Below are 5,648 nucleotides of genomic sequence, written 5' to 3' on the forward strand. Positions count from 1 at the left end.
AGGAAAAAATTCATATTACCCTTCACGTGAAACTAAAGATTTTCTTCATTTGTCTATTTTAGCTTATCTTTGAAAGACATGCAGTAGAAATCCTTAATTACTCAGAAAGGTCAGGCTTCAAAATTGTATATTTAATCTGGATTTAAAGGCGCATTTTCCAAACAGATGTGCTGGTATGCAAACACCTGCTGCTTCCTTTCTCCTGAACATGCCTAATTTTAGTTACGTATTTATTTTTTTCTCCTCTTTGTTCCTGTTAGCGTGATTTCATTTAGGTCTTTCCGATCCTGGACAATGCCTTTGCTCTTTCAACTCCACTAGACCAGTGGAATGTCAAAAGAAACCCTGTGGACTAGTACGACTTTCAGCAGAGCAGATAATTTCTCTTCCTTAGGGGCTGCTCTTTTGGGGTTTGAGGCAAATGCTCGTGGCCCGCTTCATCCTGACCTCATCGCTATGCTGATCTCAGCCATACTGCTCCAAATGGAAAGTGATGCCAACGCTATCAGTGCAGGGATTGCTGTTAATTGCAACAGGTCCTCGGTTCTGCTTGTGTTGAACTGACTGCACTTGATCTCATTCCTCAAGGCAGTGAAACTGGGCTGAAGAAGGAAATTTTTCTCTTTACCAACAGAAGACTAGTGCGGTGCAGTAAGTTTTTCATCATTTCTTTCTCAATATATGCCACAAAACTGATCATAAATAGTCTCTGGGTGCAATAAAATTGGGAGCCAGGCTTCTAGAGCAAGAGGGGAGAAGTAGGAATCTGGCAGCGAGTTTGGAGCCATCCCAAATATTGGGTGGTGGGTGGCAGGAAAGTGAAAGCCATCTGGTGGCTCAGATTTCCTGTACAAGGAGGTCCTCTGGTTTTGAAAATGTGGGCCTCAGCTCCTCCGGGAAACAAATGCTTGCAAAATGAAAAAGGAAATGTAATGGTTTGCCTGCGAATTTTGATACGTGATGCAGTAAAAACAGGGTTTCTAATAATGACATTTCTACATTTCTTCATTATGAGTCATGAGTAAACATGACATTTCTGCAACGCGATCTAGATATGTGATCAAAGATTAAAATGGAGCCATTTTAATATTTTAATTATTCCAGCACTGTCAGGCTTCAGAGTCTGTTATGCCAACACCCAGTGCAGAGCAAATAATTTGTAACAAAGAATTTTATCAATTTTAGCTGCTTTTTTCTCCATGAGAATTGTGTGTGAACAGGTCATTATTTTCTCAGATTTGCTCATTCTTCAAAATGATCCACAATGAATAATTTATACTAATATTTCTTGTTCTGCAGCTTCTTCGCCACCAGTTTGTAGCTGCCTGGGCTAGTTTTGTCTGAACAAACAAATCACATGGCCTCGGTTCTGCTTCCAGATTGGCTGAGAAGTGCTTTGCTGGGTAGGGTACTCCCATTTAACGAGTTTTATATGTGCTTTCTGCAGATATACCCATTCTCCATTTAAAAATGCTGTTTCCACAAGAACTCTTATGAGTCAATTCATTCATTACAATATTCGTGGGGAGTGAACAGGAGTGCAAACACAGCAAAGAGGATTCAAAGTTTTATCCCAGCAACTATTTTGCTGATTTTCTTTTTCCTTTTTTTGTTAGTTCTCAGCCCATTCTTACACCCTCTTTGACTAACAGACCTTTGTAACTGGGGGAGCACCAGCAGGTTTATCAAGGTGCAAACATCTTGTGCATTAGTATAAATCAGAAGGGAAGAGCTTTTTTCAACAGTCAGTGACATATAAATTACTGATATTTCAGTCCAGGGCCAGGTGCTCCAAAAGGGTTAGGAATAGGTTCCCCTATTAGTCCAGTAGTTTCAGGCATTTAACAGTGTACGTCTCATGAAGCATTTGACTTGACAATTGGGAAGCAATCCCAGACAGTTGGGTATCCATCCTATTATCCACCAGAATACCCATCGTATTGTCCACCAAACCTAGCAATATAATGTGGGTAAGATGTGAGGACAACCCTTTCTTAATATGGTAAACTTAAAGAATTCAGCCCTAACGTAGATCAACTAAATCCTTCTTTGCTAAATTTGTGTGTTTTCTCCCTGCACCTACCGACAAATCTTGCTTTTCATGCCGCCGGTGGCAATCAGTCCAAATTTCAGATACTCTACCAGTGAGGCAATTTGGCTTGTGTATTCCCTAAACCAAACCATTCACTCAAGACCCTTTGCTCTGGAAATAAACTAGCACTTTTATGAAGGACGGAAGATATCAGAGGCAGGTATCTCCTCCACAGACTGCGTAAGCCTCGCTACAGCAAAACCCAGACTGATTTGTAAATTGGGCAGCCTGAATAATCCATTTTTTCAGCATCTCCTCAGACAGCCATACAGTCCTCAAACTTCCGAGGTCTCACAGGAGTGCTATCCCCCGCCGTCAGGCAAATAAATCCAATATTTATGCTGGAAATGTTCCCTTTGCGGTTCATGTTTGGAAGCAACCCAAAAGCAAAGAGAGATGGGCTCGGAGCAATCTGCTCATCAATTAACATTATTGAATAATTCCTAAATTCCTGGTCTGCCAGAACAGCCGCTTGCAGCGTGGCTCTGGCCATAAACCCGAGGGTGAGGGGTGAGGCACGGGGCGGAGGGGAAGGCACAGCTTGCTGCTTCATTTCGACTTCGTACACCACATGCTGCACAGGGGCTCCAGCACGAGCCGAAACTGCTTTAAAGAGCGCCTGTTCTCTGTGAGTCACCGAGGGTGAGTCACGCACACCGACACAGGACCAGAAAGCCTTCCATTTTGCAAATGGTAAGTGATGACGACAGTTAAGCAAGGGAGTCCACTGTGACTCTCCTATTCCAAGATGTGTCATTATAAGCCTGATGGAGCGCCCGCAAAGAAAATACTGTGCTCCGACTGCTTCGTTAGTTGTCCTTTCCTGAATAAAAGGAACATCCATACACATTTTAAGTTTCACCTTCACATTCTTTTACGCTTTCATCCTCAGAGGGGTGACTATGGAAAATGTCTGTAATGCAGCTACATCCATCTATCAGCCTACCTTTCCCTGCTTCATCCCAGTAATAGCCAATACCAGCGGTTATGCAAAGTCCTACAATAGTACCTCCAGGAACAAAAAAAAGTGGGTTAGAAAGATTTTTTTTTAAAATTACTAAAGAATATTTTTTCATTTTCCATCCTCTACAGATGCCATTTTCTACTGATGAGTACCTCTAAATTTTGCCCTTGAGTCATTATACACACAATGTAAGTATGTAAGATGCTAAAACCAACAGGCCATTCTTCCCACCAGATGGAAAAGTTTCCCTTCAGCACCTACAAAACATGCATATGTAAATACAAATCTAATTGTATATTAGGTGTGAGTATCTAAGTATATCTGTAAGTGTCTGTAATCAAGTATTTTTTAATCAAAAACACATTAAAAAATGCTAAGGTTGACCAGAAAATGAGCAAAGATAAAAAATCAGAATTAGGGTGAGTAACAAATCTTTATTTGGCTTCTTTCTGCCTATATGCCGTGGCACAGTCCTTAATTACATGATCATGTCCTATTTTTCTTCAATACCTTCCCCTCAATGAAGAACAGGGCTTATGAAACTGGGTTATTCTTCAGTATTACATTTTATCCTCATCATCCAGTGTGTGGCTTCATGCACTCTCCAGCTCTGCGCTGGATACAAAATTATTGTTTTCCTCTCCCCTTTTACTTGTGGTGGCGTCATAACAGTTGTTTAGATTTTTTGCCATCATTAAGAATTTACCTTCACGATACTTCTGTGAAGAAATGTGAAATCACTGGCTTACATGCATAAAAACTGAGACAGAGATTAATATAAAAATCTCAAACGTGTCATTTAATTTGGGATTCCCAACTCAAAAAATTACAGACTGATTTTGAGAGTATTTTTCACATTTGCAGTGCTTCCTCTGTTCAGAGCAGAGGTCATCTTGACCTCACGCGTGGCTGAGGGAGGTCTGCAGCTCTAACAACCAGAGCTCTGATCCCAGAAAATCAGGCTCCCTGTAGAAGACCTTTTCTGAAGCAACTTGCCTGTCATCAGATGAAAACTCTGGAAATGAAGCCAGGGTAGAATCAACGCCTGCCTTTGACAGAGGTCTACAGACAACCCTTTTCTTCCCCCACTTTCCTTGTCCCAAGCATGAGACATCTTTTCATTCCCGCAATAGATAAGCAAGGAGGATGTCCGCCTACAGCCACCACATTGTTCAGATACATCACCACAGCGCAGGATGTCCTTTGCAATGAACCAGACAATGGGTCCTAAAATGAAAAGTAATGACATCATAGAGACACTGCTATGCAGATTAGGAACTAGAGTACGATTAAATTTGGGGACACAGTGCCTGGCATTTTCTGACATTCTTCTTTTGAGTTCTCAGCCACAGTGTAATGCATATGTCATTGTTCTTGGGCTTATTTGTATGTTTTGCCCAATTCCAACTTCTTTGGTTTACCTTTGTTAGTTTCTTTTAATTTTCTGTCCCTCCCTTACACCCGTGATTGAACAAAGCCAGTTCGCAGCATGGAAATCACCACATAAACAGTTTAGGCTTGATGAGGTCCAAACAACTGACAGGAGAGTCTTTCCATAGACCATGTTTAGCAACCTTAACTTCAGCCATCGGTACTGTTGCAATCTATAGTTCTCCATTTCAGCTGGGTTGGACTGAAAAACAGAGCATTACCAAAATAAGCAGAGTTTGAAAATCCAGCCCATCACCATGTATGATTTCTTTTGACAGGATACTATTAAGCCTTTCCATTTTCATCTGCCTGCCCTTATGCAGGGCCCCTCCACCAAGGCATCTGCATTGGAAAACATGTACTACACGCGTAAGGTTTTTCTCCTGCACTCCCTAGGGTAAACACTATGACTGAGAATCTCAAAACAGCCCCACTTAGCTTCATGGCAATGGGGTATCTGAATCCCTTAAGCAGCTTTGACAATCTTGACTTGCAAGTATTACTGTTTGAAAACTATGGCAGTCTGCCTTGGTGGTGACATGCATGATAATGATAAAATGCAGCATATATGCATTGGCCTTTTAACTTAGGCTTGACTGGAGACTTAGCAAACCTATCTTCCAGCAAAACCGATTGCCTGTGAGAACAACAGTGCAAAGGTCGCAGAAGGAGGCCTTCTTACTGTTGAGGTAGGACCAAGCTAGGATTACAGTCTTTTTATTTGGTTTGTACTAAATTTAAAAAAAACAAACACAAAACAAAAAGAAAAACCCAACAATGTGCTTGATGAGTTTAAGATCTACAGGAAAATATTTAATGTTGCACTACAATGAAAGGAATTGGTATGAAGCATAAATGGCAAAGCAGTGAAAAGAACTGACACAAAGCATACTGGCATGTACAGCAACACCCACACAATCAAAAGCATTCAAGGAAATAAAAAAAAAAAAAACAAATGACTAAAGATCTGACTATGCAAGGGAGTTTCATAGCAAAAGTAATTTCCATCCGCAGCTATCCCAGGGATTTGAATGAGCTGGAATTTCAGGAAAAGGTTGAATCAGTCGGCAAAAAGAAAGAAAAGAAATTAGGGGTAGAAAGAGAACTCAAAAATACAATGAAATACCTCACTGAACTTTTTTAGTTTAACTGTATTTCAGT

This window comes from Fulmarus glacialis, unplaced genomic scaffold (assembly GCF_000690835.1).
Source record: "Fulmarus glacialis isolate BGI_N327 unplaced genomic scaffold, ASM69083v1 scaffold24539, whole genome shotgun sequence".
Classification (NCBI taxonomy): Eukaryota; Metazoa; Chordata; class Aves; order Procellariiformes; family Procellariidae; genus Fulmarus; species Fulmarus glacialis.